Source organism: Arvicanthis niloticus, chromosome 18 (assembly GCF_011762505.2).
Source record: "Arvicanthis niloticus isolate mArvNil1 chromosome 18, mArvNil1.pat.X, whole genome shotgun sequence".
NCBI classification, from domain to species: Eukaryota; Metazoa; Chordata; class Mammalia; order Rodentia; family Muridae; genus Arvicanthis; species Arvicanthis niloticus.
Window position 1 is genome coordinate 27,914,329 of NC_047675.1, and position 23,512 is coordinate 27,937,840.

At 35.6% G+C, this 23,512-nt stretch overlaps 1 pseudogene; it reads right to left on the reverse strand.

The window, feature by feature from the left end:
* Positions 1-20,313: 20,313 nt before the first annotated feature.
* On the reverse strand, positions 20,314-21,159 carry LOC117723491 (non-selective voltage-gated ion channel VDAC1-like; annotated as a pseudogene).
* Positions 21,160-23,512: the final 2,353 nt, after the last annotated feature.

Here is a 23,512-nt window from a genome sequence, read left to right on the forward strand (position 1 = left end):
GGTGAGAAACAAATAATGAATACTAATTGTCGGTAGCTGTGGCTGAGAACGCTAAGGGTTCCTCCAGGGAGGGCTGCTGTGGCTCCACAGTACCTCACAGCACAGTCCCAATGACACAAGAAAGTCCTTGGGCTTCCAAAACGGGTTTATTGGCATGACGGATGATGGTTGAGTTTGAATGTGCACCATCCCCCCCCAAAACCCAGGGCAGACCTGAGTTAAATAAGGAGGGAGAGAGGGGGGAGTGGGCTTGGGAAGAATGCTTAATTGGCTCTGCCCTCTGGACTTCAGGCAACTCTTTAGTATGTAAAACTCTCTAGGGCCTGAAGCCTATTTCCTGTGACTGATGGCCATAGACCTCTGGGGGGGGGGGGGGGTTGTGTGGGACTGAAGCTAAATGAAAAGAACGAGGGCCAGGAGCAGAGCCAAACTCCTGCCATCCAATAAGGGTCCGGAGTTCCAGACTTATTCTAGACCAAGCATCCAGCTGCTTCTCACAGCCCACTGCCCCACGGCCTCAATAATTGCACTATATACAGAAACACTGAACTTAACGAGTGATAAGTTCAAATAAATTTGTCCAATTTCTTTCCTGCTTAGGAAATTCAGTTTTTTAAATGTAATAAGTGGGTATGAGAGTTTTATAGGAAAGTTTCCTTGTAAGAATGGAATGGAAAAATGTATTCACTGTGCTTACTATAGTATGTGAAGTCTAGAAAGAATTATGTGCATGTGTGTGTATGTGGTGTGTGTGTGTGTGTGAACATGTATGTGCAGGTATGCATGTATGTTTGTTTGTATGTATTTGTGTGTATATGTACAGAAACCATCATTTATGCACTTCTTTGTCTTTTTTGAGACATTATTTTAGAGACACTGACACTTACTGAATCTGAGATTCCCTGACTCAGTAGACTGACTGGCCCACAAGTACAGGGAATCTGGACCTCTTCACAGTTAGGATTGAAGTTGTGTGTGTTTCCACAGGTCTGTCATTTTACATTGGCACTGAGGATCAAACTCAGGTCCATATGGTTTTTAAGCAGGCACCTAACCAACAGATATATTTTCCATCTCCAGAAAAAAAAAATAATAGTAAATGTTCCAAACCAAGACTAAGTCCTAAATCCTGATTTAAGTGTGCTTGAACATGGTGATAATATGTGATAAATTGTATTACAAACTTTTATTGTATGTGAATATTTATATGTAAAATCTTAAAGGATAAACAAGGGCTGTCGAGGTCATCATTCTTTCATAGGACCATAGTTAATTTCATAGCACTGACATGGTAACTCACAACTACATACAGCCCATGTTCTGAAAAATTTGACATCTTTGCTGCCATAGGTTTTATTTGCCATATGACCCTAAGACAATATATTTGGAATAGCTGGCTCTCATTTTACTAACTGTCTGTGAAGATGAGATTTGCTCATTGTTCTTTTCCTTGTGAATGATTTTCAATTAATCTACACAATAAATTCATACATCATTATAATTCATAGTGCAAAGGTTACCTTGACCCCCACACTTTTTTCAACAATTTGCACATCATTTCTTCCTCATTGCCAAGCAACAACTGCATTTCAACTCTAATTTTATCTTTCAGAAATTCACTTTCAATACAATTATACTATATTTTTCTTTTGTTTGACTTATATTAACATGTGTTTGAGGAGCATAAACATTGCCAGCATTTTTAGTTTGTTCCTTTTAATTGATTAACACTACCATATGGTATAGATAGACCTTTATTTGCTTATAAACATTTCCCATACACATGTGCCTGGATTGTTTTCATTCTCAAGTTAGTAGACATAATACTGTTGTAAAATCTTACATATTAAACTTTGTCTAAATGAACAAAAGGGCCATTGCAGTCTAATGAATCTAGCAATGGTTCTCAGAGAAAAATTTTATATATATATATATATATATATATATATATATATGTGTGTGTGTGTGTGTGTGTGTGTGTGTGTGTGTGTGTGTGTTAACAGAAGAGATTTTCATTATTTGGATTAGATATCCACAGATGAATACACCTCTAATGTTGCCGGTGGTTCCCTATATTCTTATACTAAAACTTTCTCTGAAGTTGTAGAGGGCATAGCTCAGTAGGAAAGTGCTCTCCTAAGGTATAGAATGTCCTGGCTCCAATCCCTGATATTTCAAAAGTAAGTAAATAAAAGTGTGGTTTTTTTTTTTAATGAAATTACAACCTTACTTTAGAACCAAGCACATAATCTTTGTTCCTGGCCCATAATCATATACAAACTGTTTGAGAGAAGATAAGACAATTGGCCACTGAGAAATAAAGCCATTTATTAAAGTAATAATAATACACAACACTGAAAAAGAGTAACCTGGGACGAGAAACGTTTCTGAATATTTGTGGCATCTGCTATGCTGGCAGTGTATAGGTAGGTATAGCACCATGCCTCTATACCCTGAGAATTATGAAACACTGTAAAAGCAAGCTGTGCTCTGGTTAAGATTTGACATTGAGTCTTAAATGCAAAAAAAAAAAAAAAAAAAATGAAAAGGAAGAAACATCATTGTAATATATCATCATACTGTTGAGCATATGCCATAGCCTGTAGTCTAAGGTGTGAAAAAGCCAAAAGTTTGGTGGGTGCTCAGCAACAAGGAAATTGAGCTTCACTACTGCTTATCAGGTATAAAGTGAAACTTTCCTTGACAAGCTTTCAGAAAGAGTCTAAATGGCCTTTTAAGCTTTACAGAGTCAGATTGAATTTACCTCCTGCCAGATTTATAAAATGCCCACAGCCAGGAATTTTGATACTTCTAAACATATGATGCAATTATGTAGATAAGGTGCCTAACACAGACCAGGCATCTCATTCATTATTGTTGTTAGGACCTGTCCAAGACCATTAACATCCTGATATAATAGCTGGGAAATCTGATGTAGGAATAAATAACTGAAAATAATTGATTAATTCTGTCATGGAGGCATAACAAAGAAAGGGGCTGTCTTCTTTATTATGCTCAAGTAACAGAGGGATTTTGACGAGCCAGTGAAAGAGCAGAAAAGGTAAAAAAAAAAAAAAAAATAAAACCAAGGAACTTAGTAGTAGTTCAGAACTTGTGATAGATAAAATAGATAAAATAAAAGAGAATGTTTTAGGTAAAAGAACCTTTTACATCAAGACATGACAACCTGAGGACATAGGAAATGCAGAAAAAGAGGCAAGATTTTAGCTTTTTTTTGGAATGAATAGAGAATACAGACAATCATTTTCAGGTTTTGGTCATAACAGGACTTTATCAATCTGGAAGGTAAGACAAAAGGACTATCTCGTTGATCTTACCCTTGACATCTAAGAGAAATGATCTGCAGCAGACACTCTGATAACATGTGATGGTATAGAAAATGTCTCTTAACTTTCTCTTGATTTCTGTAGCACACCATAGAAAGAGAAGTAACTGGGTCCTTTCTAGTTCAGGAGGCCCATCCTAAGGCTAACTGATTTTCTCTAAATCTCATCGGTTTATAGTTTTCTATTTTAAAGTAGGTATACTAGCTCTAACTTTAATGGCATTTGGCATTTATTTTTGAGAAAACATAAATATAGAGAAAAATAAAAATTTGCAACAATAATTATGAGAGGTAGGTCAAAGTTTCAATTTTCTTTGTTTACCTATTTATTTCCCATGTGACACAAATTTATGGCACATAATGGTTTTTTTTTCCCATAACTTCATTCCTTTTGACAGTTTGTTACATAAAGGTATTGAAAAATAATCATTTCATCTTTTCATTTCTTCTCTCCAATTCTCCTTGTAACGTGCTAACATATTTCTTATGCCAGTCTCACATGTGTTTTTGTTGTTGTTGGTTTGGTTTGGTTGGGTTGGGTTGGGTTTGGTTGGAAGAGATTCTAAATCCAAATGCTCACAAAGCTTGAACACCTAGCACTAAGAAGGGAATGTGAGAAGAGTCACCTCAATGTTGTAACTAACCTGGTCTAAACAGAGTTCTAGGGCAGTAAGGATAACATTGTAATATTCAGTTTCACACTTTACGTTGGATTAATTTGTATTTATAGGTATGGGTTTGTTGTTTTTTTAAATTTTTATGTTTTTGTTTATTTATTTATTTGTTTTGGTGGTTTGTTTTTTCTTTTTTTTAGGTGTGTTTTTTATTTGTTTTTGTTTTTGTTTTTTGACAACATAGGACAGCTATCTTGTCAGGCATATCAGGAAACAGTGAAAATTAGAAAATGAGAGAACCTTAAACTTCTCTTAGGAGATTGCTGATGGTAGACGTTTGCAAGTGATTATACACTCAGATAGGATTAACATGCATATTGAAGTAATTTCTTCTTCCCTAGACATGCACATTGTGGTTTTTTTCTTTAATGGTTTTCGTTGGTTTTGAGAAAAGGTTTCTCTGTGTGGCTCTGACTCTCCTGAAACTCACTCTGTAGACCAAGTTGGTCTCAAATTCAGAAATCTGCATGCCTGTGCCTTCTAAGTACTAGGATTAAGGGATGAGCCACAACCAGCAGCATATACCTTATTTTCAAATTCAAATGATTTGCCAGGAATAATAGGCTATAAAAGATTAAGATTGCAATTTAAAATATCTCACACACAACATATTAATAAACAACAGCAAAATACACAATGCCTTTATTTCTACCTAGTACTATGCAACATTTTCAAGTCAGTAGTATCACATGGCATCTGGTTAGAAGGGATATAAAGGCAGGTAGTTCTCAGCCTTAGATTTTTTCTCTGTGTAATTTATCTCCTTACCATAAATACTAACAATTGCCTTCCAGACTTCTTCCTATATACACTGTCTGTTCTTAGATTTGCCTTTGAACACATGTGTTCTAATACATAATTCATTAAGAGAATCTGTATTATTTTCTAAAATCTTTCTAATGAAAGAATAAAAATAAGTCAGTTGAAACATCGATGAATAAATTGTAAAACAAAAAGTGTTTTATAAATTCAAGATGCTTTGCAGTTTTGATAGTTTTTATCTCTCAGTTGAAGTAATATATTAGAACTTAAAAAGTGAAGGATCCCAATGTTCTTGAAGATTATTATCATTGATTCTTCCACCATTTCCTCCAGCTATGAACTAAGTACAAGGGATATGAAATGGTAAAAATATCCCCTGTGATGTTTGTCTAAAATTTCTATCACATTTAATTTCTACTTGGGGTCTAGCATTGGATTAAGTTATTAGGACACTGAATAAGAGTGAGCATCTTATTCTTAGCGCTTCTGTCCTGAAAGATGACCTAGTGTCATCATTGTGTAAACATATAAAGGTCCTAGGCCATCCATAACTTCTGCTGCTACCATCAGAGCCTCAATGGAAATGAAATTTTATAAAAAAATAGATGTTGTTGTACTTTAGGGATCTTGTGAATCTAGAACTGTAGAAATTAAGCGTTTTCCAGAGAATAAATCAACTACTGAGAATGTTTTTTTCTATCAGAGTTGATGTCTTTTTCTGGGACATAGTAAATAGTTAGAATGAATAGTTCTTAAGAGATGAGATATGAGGTATGCTAAGTGTGGCTACAAGACAAATATTTCTAGCCAAATTCATATTACGAAATATGGTCATTCAATAAGGTTTATGAAGTTTTATACTATTCATTGATAACACATTGATAATTGTGAAATAAAATTCTTGTCTCATTGGAGGAAAAGAAATGGTCTCCTGGAGAAGGCAGATAATACAAACTAAACAGTTAAGAATATGCATTTTTGCAATCTGATAACATTTTAAAGAGATATGCAAGTCTTAAGAGGAATCTACCAAAACAACTTACAAAAGTAAAATATTTTAGGACTAATCTCATATTTCTCATTGTAATTAGTTTTCTGTTAAACGTATAGATTTTAAATATTTTCACTAAACAAATACCTTAACTAGCTTCTTTAGGTTCACTATATTCTTTGTGTCACAATTACCAAGTTACATACTATAAATATGCACAATGTTTATTTGTCAATTAAAAAGAAGCACTTCTCTATGAGGTACAAAAGCTACAATTATCTATATTCCTAGAGATAGTATTTAGAAGTAACTTGATACTCTATTCTTTTACCAAAATAATAGTAGTTGGTTTATTCCTGGGACCAGGGTACACTCTGGACATGGATTATGGTCCAAAATTGCATTACCCATCATGTTCTTTCTCCCATAGACCAGGCATTAAATTTCATCAGAAATCAGTTGGTTACATCTATAACATTTATGTCACTCTTTCTTCCATGAAAATATCTTACCATGCTGTTCACTATAGATTAAAATGTAAAAAAAAAAAAAAAAAAAAAAAAAGTGACTGCGAATTTCTCAGATACAAGTGGGACATCTACATAATTTCTTTTCTCAATGCTCAGTGACAATTGAGGTATAGTAGCAGTAGAATTGTACAGGTAAGAGTTCTGGAAGAAATAAAACAAAACAGTGTTTTCTGGGCATGATAGATTAATGTACTCCTGAACTCATAGTCTTTCTCCAAAATCAAACCAGTCAGCAATCATGCATGGAGAAGGAGGGTTTCATGGGCCTCCAACTTACCTGAGCTAACAACAAAAGTTGAGGCCTTCCAGGAGTGGATGTGCCAATTTTCTTTAAGAGTGGATCTCTTGTTAGCTTGCCACTATTCTTCCTTCTTATACAAAGAACACTAATATTACAAAGGTAGGCCACCATGAATGTTTATATATTTCTGGGGATTTGATCTCAGATCTTTATGCTTGCAAGGTGAGTAGTTTACCTACATGTGTCACCCAAAACCCTAGCTTGTAACTATTGTAAATAATTAGAAGCATAAAATTCAAGTGAATTAGAGGCACTAGAGTGATTATTTTTATTTATTTCACAACTGCTGATAATTGTAAGTCTGTTAGAGATCTGAGATAATTGAGAGGTTAGGCACAAACATTTCTGCAGAGAAGTTCATGTTATTGCCAAACTATATTCTTGTACAACTACTGATGTATCACAGTCCTTGAGTCTGCTATCTGTCACATCATAGTTTCCTAATATGCTATTTGGAGAAATCTGGTTTAGAAAAACAAAGCAGACAACATTCTGAAAGGTAGCTGTTTTGATGAATGACCCAGAAAGCTTTCTAAATCAGAGAAGTTGTGAAATATATGGGTGACAGAATATTCCATAGTACCTTATGATCCTATTCCAGTAGCCATTGCTTGGCAGAAATGAAAACAGTTGCTTTTCCTGACTTGTGTGTGTCATTGAGATTAAGGCTTTAAAATGATTATTTTTTCTGAATTTTTTATTGGATATTTTATTTACATTTCAGACGGTATCCCCTCATCCCATAACCCCCCCACCCAGGGATCCCCTATGCCATTCCCCCTCCTCCTGCTTCTATGAGGATGTGCCTCTACCTACCCTCCCACTCCCACCTCCCCACCCTTGAATTGCCCCACACTCAGCATCTAGCCTGCATGGGACCAAGGATCTCCTCTCCCACATTTGACTGACAAGGCCATCCTCCCCTACATATACAACTGGAGCCATGGGTCCTTCCCTATGTGCTCCCAGGCTGGTGGTTTAGACCCTGGAGAGCTCTGGTTGGTTGGTAGTGTTGCTCTTCTTATGGAGCTGCAAACGCGTTCAGCACCTTCAGTCTTCTCTCTAACTCCTCCATTGGGAACCTCTTGATCAGTTCAATGGTTAGCTGTGAGCATCTGCCTCTAAATATGTCAGACTCTGGTAGACCTCTAAGGAGACAGCTATATTAGGCTCCTGTCAGCATGTACTTCCTGACATCCACAGCAGCGTCTGCCTTTGGTGACTGTTCATGGGATGAATACCCAGATGGAATGGTCTCCAGACAGCCCCTTGTTCAGTTTCTTTGTGTGAAACAAGTTTCACACTTTGTCTCCATATTTGCTCCCTTGAGTATTTTGTTATTCCCTTCTAAGAAGGACTGAAGCACACTTGGTCGTGTTCATGAGCTTCATGTGATCTGTAAGTTGAATCTTGGGTATATCAAGCTTCTGGGCTAATAATATATAATTATCAGTGAGTGAATATCATGTGTGTTCTTTTGTGATTGGGTTAACTTACCCAGGACAATATTTTCTAGTTCCATCCATTTACCTAAGAATTTCTTGAATTCATTTTTAAATAGTTGAGTAATATTCCATTGTGTAATTGTACCACATTTTTTGTATCCATTACTCTGTTGAAGGACATCTGAGTTCTTTCCAGCTTCTGGTTATTCTTCATAGAGATGAAAAGAGCAATTTGCAAATTCATTTGGAATAATAAAACATCCAGGGTATCAAGAACTATTCTCAACAATGAAAGAACTTCTGACGAAATCACCATCCCTGACCTCAAACTGTACTACAGAGCAACAGTGATAAAAACTGCATGGTATTGGTCCAGAGACAGGCAGGAAGATCAATGGAAAAGAATTGAAGATCTAGAAATGAACTCACACACCTATGATCACTTGATCTTTGACAAAGGAGCTAAAACTGTCCAGTGAAAAAAAGACAGCATTTTCAGCAAATGGTGCTTGTTCAACTGGAGGTCAGCATGTAGAAGAATGCAAATCAATCCATTCTTATCTCCTTGAACAAAGCTCAAGTCCAAGTGGATAAGGGACCTTCACATAAAACCAGATACACTGAAACTAATAGAAGAGAAGGTGGGGAAGACCCTCAAATACCTAGGCACAGGGGAAAAGTTCCTGAACAGAACACCAATGGCTTATTCTCTAAGATCAAGAATTGACAAATGGGACCTCATAAAATTGCAAATCTTCTGGGAGGCAAAGGGCATTGTCAATAAGACAAAACGGCAACCAACAGATTGGGAAAAGATCTTTAACAATCCCACATCTGATAGAGGGCTAATATCCAATATATACAAAGAACTCAAGAAATTATACTTCAGACAACCAAATAACCCTATTAAAAATGGGGTACAGAGCTAAACAAAGAATTCTCATCTGCGGAACTCTAATGGCCAAGAAGCACCGAAAGAAGTGTTCAACATCCTTCGTCATCAGGGAAATGCAAATCAAAACAACCCTGAGATTCCACCTCATAGCAGTCAGAATGGCTAAGATCAAAAACTCAGGTGATAGTAGATGCTGGTGAGGATGTGGAGAAAGAGGAACATTCCTCCATTGTTGGTGGGATTACAAGCTGGTACAACCACTCTGGAAATCAGTCTGGCAGTTCCTTAGAAAACTGAACATAGCATTACCTGAGGATCCAGCTATACCACTCCTGGGAATATACCCAGAAGATGCTCTAACATATTACAAGGATATATGCTCCACTATGTTCATAGCAGCCTTATTTATAAAATTATTTTTATATGTATGTCTAAGTTGGCATTTGCATACATGTGTATTGTTTAAAAAAAGTCCACATAAGCAGCAGCTCCCATGGAATAGGAGTTGTAGGTGGTTACAACCTGCCCACTGTGGGCACTGGGATCCCATCTTCAATCCAAAGCAAGAGCTGCACATTGTCTTAAACACTGAATAATCACTTTTACTCTAATATAGAACTTTAATAAGAACACTCCTTTTCTGTTTTCTTCACATTTTTTTCTCCCACTGGACCAACAAAAACATTCTTATTTCCCTTGATTACAATCTTGTACACCAGCATGTACTGGGCCAATAATTTTCTTTGAGAGATGATTGTGGGTGGAAAAGAGGGCACTGAATTTACTCTCTTTGGAATTGTGAAGGGATGTACTTTCTGTCTTGTGAATAAGCAATACCACAACAGAAAAAGAGAAAGCTGTCAGACATGAGAAGTAAGATTTATGAAGCTGCCCTGCAGAGAAAGCTGTATTACAAAACTGAGCCCTCTCAGTATGCTTAAGCTTCCTTGCTAGGAGGATTCTCCAAGGGCTCTACTCACATGCCTTTGTGATTTTGTGAAATGATTTCAATGTTCTCGCCGTGAACCATACCATTTCATGTAAACTTCTGCTCTTACTAATTTCCAGATAACATTCTAACAAATATATAGATAGAATTTCTGTATGCTGACATACAGAAGCAAACACAAAAGTACAATCTCTGTTTTATTGTTTCTGTTTATTTATTTATTGTCAGATTTTTTTGCATGACTACTGTATTAACATAATGTCAATCCTGTTATGCCTCCATATAACTATTTCCATGCCATTACATTTTCTTTAAATTATGACCTCTACTTTTATATTACAAGCTTCCTATAATACTAATTAAGTATTACAACACACACACACACACACATGCACCACACACACACACAGACACACACACATGCACAAATCCTATTTTCTATTGTTCATTAGTATGCATATGTATGTCTGACTGGTATTGGATACCCTATCAGGGGCCACTTTTCTGGAGAAGACTTTGTCTCTTTTATGAATAGCTATTAATTACCTATAGTTCTTCATCTAATGGTAGGGCTTTGTGACATTGGACAGATCTTTCCTACATTGGCATGGCAGAAGTTGATGTCATTGTGGAGGTCTTTTTAGGCAATTACAATTTTGGGATTTCATGTGTACAGATTCACTATCATACAAAGAATAAATATTTTGCTTTATGTTTCCTGTTTCATCCAATATTTTCACCTTCTCATCTGTGATATTGCCTAAGTTATTGGTGTAGAGGTTATGTTTTATGTGTATCAGTTTTAGCAGATACTCCTGGCCAGCTTTTTCTTTACATTTGTCCAACTGTGGAATTATGATTAAAAAGACACTTCTTGATGAGCTAGGAGACCCATACTCACCCACATGTATAAGGATAAGAAATTCCAATGCAGTTATAAAGTATTATAGTCTAGCAGGTTGGCAGTAGTAGGTTCTTCTGTACATTCCATGACTTCATCAGGCAGGGGTCTTAGCCTAGGATTATAGTACCCAGCATGAATTTCATCCTATGAAGTGGGCCTTAAGTTCAATTAGTTGATTGTTGCTTACCTCTGTGTTATAAATGCCACTATTACATCTTTAGGGATAACTTTTAATTTCCTAAGATTATAATATAATTATGGAATTTTGTCCTTCCCTTTCTTTTCTCCACACATTCCCATATATGCCTCCAACTCTCCTTCAAATTCATGACCTCCTTTTTAAATTCATTGTTATTCACATAGGTACATACATATGTATACAAATATATTTCTAAATGTAATCTTCTTCATCTGCATAATGTTACTTGAATATATACTTTCATGTATGATCATTTGATACTGGACTAACAACTGGTGCATTTTTCTTTAGAAAAGATAACTTCTCCTAACTTTTACTCTCATCTTTCCTCAGGTTAATTTTTTGTGTAGGGTTGAGGCCTTATGGACGTTTCCTTTTCTACTCTGTCATATCAATTGTTGTTCTGCTAGTTCAGCTCAAGTTTGGGTGGGACAATTTTTAAGTCCTTATGGGTGTAGTCTAATATTACTAGAAAAAAAAAAACACTATACACAGAGAAATTCCCCAATTCTCTCACTCTTACAATCCCTCTGTCTCATCTTCCCAAATGTTTCCTGAACCTTTAGACAAAGAAATGTTTTGTAGATAAATTCATCTGGACTGAGCTTAACAACTACATATTGTGATTGTTTGTGGGTTTTTATGCTGTTCTCAGTCTGTTGCAAGAAGAAACCTCTTTGATTAATTTCATAGACTACACTTATCACTGGATATAGGGACAGATGTTTATAGGTTGTTATGATTATGCTTATCATGTAAATTAGTGTTTATAGATTTTCCACCTAAAACCCTGACTTCACTATCAATGAATAATTTACTTAATAGGTTTCTGGTACCAGGCATGATTACACTCTTGTTGAGAGTGTCTTAAATTCACTTACATAACTGTTAATATAATAGTCAGGTTATCTGTACCACTTATACTCCACTAGTGATATTATTCCATGCCCATTGTTGATGTAGCAATGTTCATAGGCATTATAGGCTTTACCAGAGTATTATTTTCCTTTCTCTTTTAGAAACTTGAATGATATCTTCTGGTCCCATGAAAGGTAGTCCTCAAGGAGTGGATGTTTAGGTCAGTTTCAGATCAAGTGTCACTGGAGCCTGTTTTTGAAGTGTGAGGTGTCTTCACAAATTAAGACTACTTTCCATCTCTAGAGGGCAATCAAAGATAAAGGCAATTTCCTAAATGTTTTGGGAGTCTCTTCTTCAATCCTGGACAATAATTCAAGAAGGCTTCTCATGTCTGGTATTGGAGTTTTTGTAACATGGTCACTAAAAATATTCATTAAAACCATATGGTGTATATTTATACATACAATATTTTATATTGTAAGTTTGAAAGTAATTATTAATATCACAATTCCTTGTGGGTTTTTTAAGACATCCTTATTGTTATCTTACTCTCTATTCCATTGTACTTATGTATTTGGTCATGCAGTCCTCCTTAAAAATAGAACACTTTTCCCATTTTTCTGTCAGATCACTTGTTTCCTGTGACTCTACTTTACTTTCCTCCAAAGTGTCTCTACATTTACCTCCCTCCCTGTTCTGAATGGCTCCTGTTTCTCATTTTCCTCATCAGATTATATATACTCCACTATCACCTTTTTTATTTTTCTCCAAAATCCATAACATGTCGTATTTTACTTTCATGTTTTCTGTAGTTACTGTAAGCTAAGTACTCATATATGAAGATTTAGAGTTGGAAGGCTTCAAAGGTGACAATTGTCTTTCTGGGTTTGGGTTACCTCACTGAATAGAATCATTACTAGTTCCATTTATATACCTGGAATATTACTTGTATGGCCACAAAATTAGGAACCCAGACATAAGTACAAGTAATTATAGCCATCTGACACTTGACAATGATAACAAAAATACATACTCATGAAAAGATGTCATCACCAGCAAATGCTCCTAAGGAAACTGGAAGCAGTTTCCTTATACATACAATATATATTCAATGTATATATACAGTTCAATATACATTGAAGAATAAAATTAGACTTTTATCTATCACTCCACATTAAAATCAACTCCAAATTGGCAGTTTTAATATGAAGCCTGAAATGCTGAAACATTGTGTATACTTTTAAATATAGAACTCATATTGAAGAAATCATATAATGGTCAAGATAGGTAAATGACATATTACAATTAGTTCAGTGTATCTCTAGCATTAGTGTATGCAATAGATTCCTCAAGTCTTAAAAAACAGTGCCTTTAAGACACTGGCTCTCCTCTGCCCATTCACATTCCTCAGGATATATAAGACCAGAAAATATTGCTCTACAAGGTTATCATCTAGAAGAGTCAATGTCCTTGGCTGAATACTCAAGAGATATGGAAAATCTAATTAACTGAAGAATTTAGGATATTTAGTCCCGTTTTTTCTCATGTGGGCACTTGCCATATAAGTGTTCCCAGGCAGGTGCTCTGAGGCTGGCAACAAACTGCAGAGAAATGTAGTGAATGTTTTTCACTTAGAAAGGCTTCAACAATAAGTAGACCAAGATTTAAATCTAGCATCTCTAACACCAGGCCTCTAAGGCCTCCCCAGAGTTAATGTATCAAGAAAATGAGAAAAAGAATCAGTGTGGTACAAGAGATGAAGATGAAGTAAAAATTAACAAAGACTCATTTTATCATGAGTTACAGATTATCTGGCTAAAATGTAAATCATTTGGTTATATTTCAAATATATAATGCTCCTAACTGTAGTTATTATTAGTCATATTTATGTTTTCAAGATTGTTTTTATAATATCATTAGAAAAAGAATATTTCTTTTTGAGAAATAGTCTTTATCAAAAGTATAATTCTACCTTTTTTTCTATTTAAACTTCAGAATGCACAACCAAATCACTGCTCACTACCAACTTACCATATGAATGACACAAGAAAATTGCCACGCTACAGAGAAGGGATTAAAAAATCTAAACATATTTTTAATCACTTTCAATGTACTCATTACTTTTATAATCAATTTTAACAATATATTTTAAAACCATAGTTTTGAGAACAATGTCTGAAAACTCCACCTGTCAATATCAAAATGTATCAGGCACATTGATTAAGATTTCTGAAGGTCAACTGATAACATGATAGGTGTCAGGAATACAAAGTTAATTAAGGCAGTGTTCATGATCTCCAAAGTCCCCAAACCAAAAAATAAATGAGGAAATATGATTGTAAATAATAATAATCCCGTAGTAACTCCTTAACTAATATTTGATGAATTTCCAATAAGATCTAAGATACCCAAGAAAAATAAAACCTTGACAGCTTCTCTAGAGGGATCACAAAACACTCCACTTTTGCACGTGGGAATTCTAAAATTGTAAAAAATTGTCTGCAAAGCTGGTAAAGAACCATGGGGCATAATTCTACACTAATATCCTAAACTACATTAAGGAATGCATTACAGAACATGAGGTAAGCTTTTCATATGTTGAAGAAATATTTTACAAGATAGTCTTCTATTTACTTTACTATGCTATTTTTCTGCATGGATCTTTCTGTTTGTCAACTGCTTTTTAGGTGTGTTAGACTTGTGGAGAATGGGACAATATGTCACCTGTTTTGTAGCAGTAGCTTCAGGAACACTTCCAAGCCCAATTCCAGTTCTCTGGATACTTCTACCTAGAAAATGGATTAAACTCACAAGAAACAAAATTTTAAGCAAGCATCAGGTAAGCCCAAATGTACAAGTACTTCATATTGAAACTTGAGAATTAGTTATATTTTCTAGTAAATAGATTTAATTTTCTTGCCAATATGAGAATTACCTGATCTGTTTATTGAATTACAAACTCAAAAGAATTAGAAGCTATAAAATAGTAATATATTATGTAAGAATGAGAGAGAGAGAGAGAGAGAGAGAGAGAGAGAGAGAGAGAGTGAGTTTGAAAGATCTTACATAGTCTAAAAGTTTTAATACTGTAGAAATTCCCATTTCAATGCAATGCAATTGAATGGATTGAAAAAAATGCATTGAAATTAGGTGATCCAAAATGCCCAATGCCATGTAGTTTGCGATATTTTGTTCGTTTGTTTGTTTGTTTCCCATTTGAAGTGGTAATAACCCCATTTAGGCTTTGGTCCATGTCTTAGGTTACATGCTATGAGCTGAAATGTATTTTAGAGTGTCTAGAAGGATGTTCCTCTGTGATGCAGAGAAAGAAAAGGGATGGAAGGTGATTCCCCACACTAAGCAGGAATGTCTGTGGGATATTTGAAGCTGAGAAGTACAAATCATGTGGACTTTTACGTTCACAATCCCAGTTAAGAGGATTTGACAAATTAATGATTCTAATACTTTCTAAGATATTCTTGTAAAAATAAAATGTTCTTGATAACTCAAATAAATTTTCTGTTCCTTTGTTTTGTGGTAGATTGCAAAAAACAAATGATTTATCATATAGATCATGTGAGGTATTCAGTTTTCACATTCAGTACTTTCAGACTGATGTAAAACCGTCAAGACTATACATCTCTATAAATCTATTCTTCAATTCTATAAAATCGAAATTTTGTGTTTACCAAAATAAATACCCATTCTTCTCTCCTGCCCTAGAAACTGTCATTGTGTTTAATTTACTTTTCATTATCTTTACAACTCTAAATTACTACTACAAGTTGTATCATTCATTTTTCTTTCTGTATATAGTTAATTGACTTAGTGTAGTAAAATCATAGTTACTATATTTTGTAGCATATGTTAACTTATGTTCTTCTTAGGGCTGAATAATATCCTGTCAGATGTGTATGACAAGACTTACTTAAGCAGTCATCTGTCAAAGGGCACATTCATGATCTGTACAATATAGATATTATGAATTATTAATTGGGTTCCATCAATATTTCTTCAAATGCTTGTTTACTTGGGAATATAGCCATAAAATATTTTTTAAATAACATGAGTAAAATATTCTAACTTCATTCTTTCTTGTGAATATTAAACCTTCCTTCATTTCTGCTGCAAACTGTCCTTTGTCAACAACTTGATTGATATCAAAGGTTAAAGTTAGACTCTCTTATTGTTCTATTGATGTCTCACAGTATGCTAGTGCCACACAGTTGCCAATCATTTAATTTTGTAGTTACTTATAAAATTAGAATGTGTTGATCTCATAGCTTCTTATTCAGCTTCTATTTTTTCCAAAAGATCCTGTTTTCTTTGATTGGATATTTTCATTATTTATATTTTAATGTTATCCCCTTTCTCGGTTTCCCTTCCCCCAGAAAGCTTCTACCCTATTCCTTCTCCCCCTGCTTCTATGAGGGTGTTCTCCCACCCAGCCACTCTAGCCTCCCTGCCCACATATTCCCCTAACCTGAGGCATTCAGCCTTCACAGGACCAAGGACCTCTTCCCCCATATGGTGGTTTAGTCCCTGGGAGCTCTGGGGTGTCTGTTGATATTGTTGTTCTTTCTATGGAGTTTCAAACCCCTTCAGCTCCTCAAGTCCTTTCTCTAACCTCTCCATTGGGGACCCCATGATCGTTCCAATGGTTGGCTTATTTATTAGGTGTCTCTTGCTTCTGACCTGGAGAAATAATTTGGGTTTTTATATGCAAGCACTCATTTGGACTAAAGTTTGTTTAGATTGACAAGTTTCAATAACATCTGATTACTTTTACAGAAGTAATTAATCTGTTTTGCGGTTGGTTTTGTTTCAAAGTTTTTTTTAAAAAAAATTCTTTCTAGTTCCTCTGAATGAATGACATTAGAAGAGATAGTGGAATATTTAAGGATAATAAGAAAGCACTAGAATGATCTGTGTTCTGGTTCAATGTAAAACGCTAATGAGTGAAGAAAGGACATCATTTTATTCCCATGTTTTGATATTTACTCTATTTGTATTTGTGTATACTTGTGAATTCTAAAATTGCAACATGAAATTCACAACGCTTTGGAAATTTGGTTATATTGGGAAGATTGTTGAATTCAAACATGGAAGACATGGTTCTAAACAATCAAGAGAGTTTTATGTTGGTAAAAACAATATAAAAAGAGAACTAAATTTAACATATAAATGTTAAAATAAAGTTTAAAAGCATAAGGAATCAGTGTCAGCGACACTAACAGGAAGTAAAAAGTTTTCCGATTAATGTCTTGGACCTACCTTACTGTTGATGGCACACTTGCTTTTAAGGTTTCTGTTGTTCTTTTGAGAATATAGGGTATGAAATTCTCTGGTTTTCTCCTCTAGATATCTCCCTGGTATTATATACTTTTATTTTTGCTAAGCATTACATGAATTTGGAACTGATTTTTCACTTATTATTAGTCTGAGGAACTTTCTGCTATCATAAGTATATTGCATAATTGTCCTTATAATTTTGGTACAGTTAAATTTGCAAGTTGATTTGCAACCCATTGTTATCTAGGTTCTGTGTCATCTTGGCAAACTCATTACTGATTACTCATGGTCTACATTAGTAATCACAGTGATTACAAAGTTGATGAACATGCCTGCATAAATAAGATCTTCTGCTTTGGGGTTTATTATCCATGTACACATCAGAACACACCAAAAGCCTCAGTTAGGCAAGAAGACAAAAGACGTTAAAGCCATTCTAGTTACCGTACTAGTATTGCAGAAGAGATTATGTCAGCATGGTGTCCTTCTGTAATATTCAACCAAAAAAAGCACATATTTTAATATTAAACCAAGAATAATCTAAATAGAAGCTGAGGAGAAAATTATGAGAAAAACAATTATAAGTTATATATTATAATTGGTGGTCACAAAAAGTAACATGAGAAAAAGTTTGAAATTAAGAGACATCAAATCTGTAACATGTGTATAGTTCTATTCCTATGAACTGGTTTTTGCCCTCACTTGGGATATTTAGTTTTATTCCAAACCTTCTATAAATCATTTATTTAAAGTAAAATGACATATTTTTTCACTCAATGTTTCAGAGAAAATAATACACAGTAAAAAATTTAACACTTGTGATTCATACGCACCTACCTTACTTTGAGTTTATTTCTTCCCTGTCTTCCCACATCAAGAAAGAGAAAAATTGTTGAATTAGCTACCAATATAATTTTTCTTGAATTTTTTCCACACATACCTCATATTCAGTCCTATTCTTTTTCAATTTTTATCCTATGACACTCAGCAATGCTACATGACTTCATTAGGGCCATAAGAATTTCCTATGCTATCTGTTACCGCTGCTCTTATTAGTACTGCGCACTGATGTTTATGTGAGTGAATGATGTTTTTAAAGGAAATTAGTCAAACAACAAAATGTCCTACTTGTTTTTTATATAAAGAGGTTCCGTTATGTGCTGGGAGAAACACAAAGGGTACCCAAAGAAATAAAGTTTAGCAGATGGATGTGTATCACTTTGCAGAATTTTGGAAACTAAAATTTGTAAATCATACCATTAATACATATTCAGGATTTCAATGTGCTTCTGCTTTGGGTTCTGAGAAGGCTGATTCTGTAATTGCATATTTATTTGAAGTAATGTCAATCATGGGGATACTTTTTACAAATGAAGTTTGAAAATTTCTCTACATATGTTTCCAGCAAAATAAAATGGCTTTATTGCTCTTTATAAAATAATATATGTTACAGGTATACAGTACAGTACAACAGGTCAAGCAATTATGGAGAGATCGAATCGCACTTTAAAGGAGATGCTTAATAAACAGAAAGGGGGAACAAAAACTCCTAGAAATAGACTGGATAGCTGGATAGTTCCTTATTAACATTAAATTTTGGAATGCCAATGGCTAGAACAACAACTGATGAAACATACTGGATTGTAGAAAAAAAACATGTTGATTAAGATCAACTTGTGTGTGTGTGTGTGTGTGTGTGTGTGTGTAGAGAGAGAGAGAGAGAGACAGAGAGAGAGACAGAGAGAGAGACAGAGAGAGGTTTCAGTATTTTATTCACATTTTATTTTAAGTGATGTTAATTACAGCATTTGAAGGGGAGGGGATAATTCCACACAAAATGGAAGACTCTATAAATACCGATTAAACTGCTAAAAAGTGTTAGTGAGTATACAAGAGGAGTCAGTTGAGATCCCTAGTGTTGTCAGGGTATGACCACAATCACCAGCCCAGCTCTGAGACATAGAACCTGGTAGGAAATATTTCATACTCTGGTGCAATGGCAAAAATAAGAAATTTAAAAATAGAAGAAAAAAAAAGCATACCACAACACAAAGAAAAATTAAGTCCTGAGTGACTGGCTCCATCATTATCCCCACCCTTCTCCATCCTAAATTGGCACAAAAGAAATAGCTAACAACACCCTAAGGACTACTTTTGGTGTGAAACAGGTAACTGATAAGCTAGGATGGGAAAAAGGCATGGTGGGAACAGGGGCATGGAAATCTGTCTAAAAACATTTCTTTCACATTGGTGTGTACAGGATTCCAAGCAGATAGGATTTGGGACACCAGAGCTCAGTGCTGGCTCAGGAGGTTACAATTTTATCTGGGGAGTGGATGCAGATTTACAAATGGCCCACATGTTCCCTGTTTCTCCTTGCAGCCTGGCATCTATAGAACCCATGCCTACAGATGAAAAGGACTCTTTCTGGAATGGAGTTTCTGATTTACTTCTGAAATTGTAAACACTTTAAAGCCATCCTTAGCCTGGGGGGTCTAGCACAGTATTTTATTAACTCTCGCGCCCTCAACCTACAGTACTGTGGAGAGTTTTTGGGGCCCTCTTGGCAGGAATCTGACATTGTCCAAGGACAAGGAAATGAGCTTCAGGCAAGAATCTGACATTGGGCCATGACAAGGAAGTAAGTTCAGGCAGGAATCTAATTTTAGGCTAAAATATGGAAGTAAATTCAGGTAGGAATCTAAATCTTAGGCTAGAACAAAGAAGTAAGCTTCAGGTATGAAAATGACTTCAGCATAGGACTGGGAAGTAGGCTCAGATATTTTGGTCATCCTGATAAGCCTTTAGAAACGTTCACAGGAGTGATCATGGGACTTTGTTTATTTCCTTGCTTGTTCCTTGACTATTTGCTTCTATCGTATTGCTACTTCCTCAACCTAGAACTGACCTTAATACTTATAGGTAATTAAAATGGCATAAAAGCAGATTGGAAAAAAAGAAAACAGACCTTAGCCTCAGAACTGGCTGGGGTCATGCTACAATGTTGTCTAATTGTCTTTTTTTCTTTTTAATCCTCACTCCTGCTCTGGAGAACCTGTTGATGGACTGGGCTGACCTGGTCATAACATTAAAAGGTACACTAAATTCTGAAGGTAGCTATGCAGCAAAATAGGTTAAATTAATGATTGTACAATATTCATTTATGCTTAAAATCCCAATCCTAAACCAAGCTTGTGGTTGCCTGCATTGATGTTCTTGCCATCCAGCAGGGCTGACAGCATCAGTTTGCTACCTGGTTTAGGGTCTGAGTATACACTAAGCCAATCAGACTGCAGTTGTTCACTTTGGTTGAAAAGCAGGCATCAGGGTCGACCTGATACTTGGCTGCTGTTCCAAAGCAAGTGTTACTGTTTCCTGCAGTTCAGGTGAGATTGACAGAAATCTCCAACTTCTTGTTCACTTTCTGGTAAATAGAGTCACAAACTCTGTTCCGTCATTCACATTAGTATGAAGCTGGAGTTCATCCCTCTTGTAGCCAACTACGAAGTTGCTCTAGCTCACTCAGGACTTCGTGGTCTCAAAAGTCATCTGGTAGCCAACCAGCCAACCCCCATAGACAAGCACCAGAGTGCCACGGATTGAGGGCCTAGTGATGTCAAAGTTCACATTATAGCTCTGGTTGATATGCTCCCTCTTGTACCCTGTCTTGATTTTAGCATTCCTCCTACCCCAGTGTTAGGCAAGAAAGATGAATCAAAGGTGAGCTTCAATCCACAAGCAAGCTGGTCTTGCACAGTGATCTCAGTGCCCAGAGTGTTGTCTGTGTTCCACTTCTCTATAAATGTTAGTCCATACTCAGTTCTTCTGTACTTGGTTGCCAGACTGCTGTTCACTTTGGTGGTTTCTGTGTTGGCAGAGCTTGAGCTGGTAAATTCCAATCCATTCTCAGACTCTGTTTTCAAATCAAATTTATTAAGCCAAAACCGTAGCCCTTGGTGACGACATCCCTGGTGGACTTGCCCGAGATCATAGTATGTGGGAGGCCCACGCATGTTCTCAGAAGCCATAACAGCAGGAGCAGGGACAGCTACTGCAGGGGTTGTGGTAAGAACTTGTATATTTTAAGAAGTTTTAATATCAGAATGGACATTAGAGAATGTATTTCTTTGGAAAAGAAGTTTTTCCTATATTTACACAGGTGATGAAATACTATGTGTTCCATCGACATTGATAAAGATCCAATCCAAATAAGAGAAACTTCTACATAAAAGGCAGAACTCAAGAAAGAAAGGGATGCAGAAAGACAGCAAGACAGATGATACAGAAAGCTGAGCACCCATGTATGGGGACAGCTCACAAAACCAGCTGAAGAAGGACAGATCATCAGACTGTCAGAGAGAAAAACTTGATACAGAAATGGACATTGCTTAAGAACAAATGGGTAGGACTGCAATTATGGAGGATCACTGCATGAACAGATCTTCATAAGAACATCCAGATAATTACATGTGTGAGATTGATATGCTTCTAGTATAATAAATAAACTTTGTACATGTTTAACTACAACAGAAAGGGGGAAGATGGAGAGAAATCCAGCATCATGGCTGCTCTGATTACATCAAAAGTCCTTCTGGGTTTGTGTGATCTGTCTGGACTGTAAACATCCCACATACCTATCATCTCTCTAGATGGAATACAGACACACCCTTGGTACACACCTTTATGGTAAAATCGGTTTGTAGAAAGAAAAGGCCATGATTGAATGATGTGTAATTGAGGAAAAGAAAAAGTAATGAGTCAGAAATTTTGACAGAATAATACAGAACTAGGATATATCCAACTCTCAGGAGAAAAGCTATTTAAGAGGAAGGCAGGGAAAGAAAGTTCAGTTGGTTAGTGATCTTAGAGTTGAGTCAGTTGGGAGTCACTGCAATGAGTGCAGTGCAGTGGAGTTCCCTGGTCAGTTCATGCAGTTCAGTGCAGGTCAGCAGAGTTAGTTTTAGTCAGACAATAATAAGGAGCCAGAAGATTAGAACAAATTCTCAGAGATAGTTTTAGGTCAAGCAGAGCAGTTCAGTAAGAAACTGAGAAGCCTGATTAAATCAGTTAGATTGGAGAAGATTTTGAGCAAGAACAGCTGAATTGAATCAGCCAGCCAGAGTTCAGAAAAAAATTCTAGAAAGAATGAGCTTATTCAGCAGTAAGCCTCTAAGACAACAATTACATCTGGGAAATAAAAGATACTTTGTACAAAACCTCAATTCTGTTTTGTTTAAAAGAATACAATGATTTCCTATGACAAAAATAGAATAAAATAAAACTCATTTTTCTGGTTTGTGGATCTGATTTTTGCTTATCTTTTACCATAACATTACATACCAATTTGTGGTTATTCTGAAATTATGTTCAATTTCTTATTTTCTTGATATGTTCAGTCATGATATGTTCAGTTTTGTTATGTTCAGTTTTTGCTATTCAGTATTCCCTTTGTCATTAAAGAGTGACTTCCTGACAGCAAAACTGTATCTAAATATTTTCATTGACATACAACATGTGGAGAAATGTAATAATAAATAATTACAGTATTCAATTGAAGGGGGCAAGAACGTTCTGGAAGTGACCATAAATCATCTACTAAATCCATAGCTAACTAGAAGACACAGAAAGAGTATTAGACATGGGGAAGTTTTCTCTTTGTTTAATGGTCAATTTGACATAAGCTTGTACTAAGTAGAAGAGAACCTTAACAGAGAACTACATAGATATATAGCCATGTCTTGGGTTCCTCTATTGTTAATGCACATGGGAAGATCTAGCCCATTACGAGTAACACCACTCACTAGGTGTGGAGTTCTCATCTATCTGAAAGGCGAAACTTGGTGAGACCAAACACGCAAGGATACACGTTTTCACTGCTGTATATATCCTCACTGTTGAATGCGGATGTGATGTTACTACCTATTTGAATTCCAAGTTTCTTTCCCCACGATGTTGGACAGTAAATTGGCATTGTAAGCCAAACAAACCCTTTCCTCCTCCGAACTGCGTTCTCTTGCGCTATTTGCTTTGGCAGAATAGGACAAACTAGAGTGCCAGCTTACATCAAGCAGTCTTATAAAGCAGTTTATTTCACAACTTTTCTTAGAAACTTTGGACCATATTTTTTTGTGCTGCTCTTTTGTTTGAAGGAAGATTCGAATCTTCTTCTTCCTTCTCTCATTCATATTATGCCACTGGGAAGCCTTTCTTAGAGAATGAGAGTCATCCTCTTTAAATATAAATAAAAAAAGGAAGATATTGCTCAAACTTCCTATTGCTGAGACAAAGTAGAAAAATAATTTCTCCAAGCAAGCTCTCTGTGAAGGATTTTATGCACATATGTGGATATATTTATATTGGAATAAA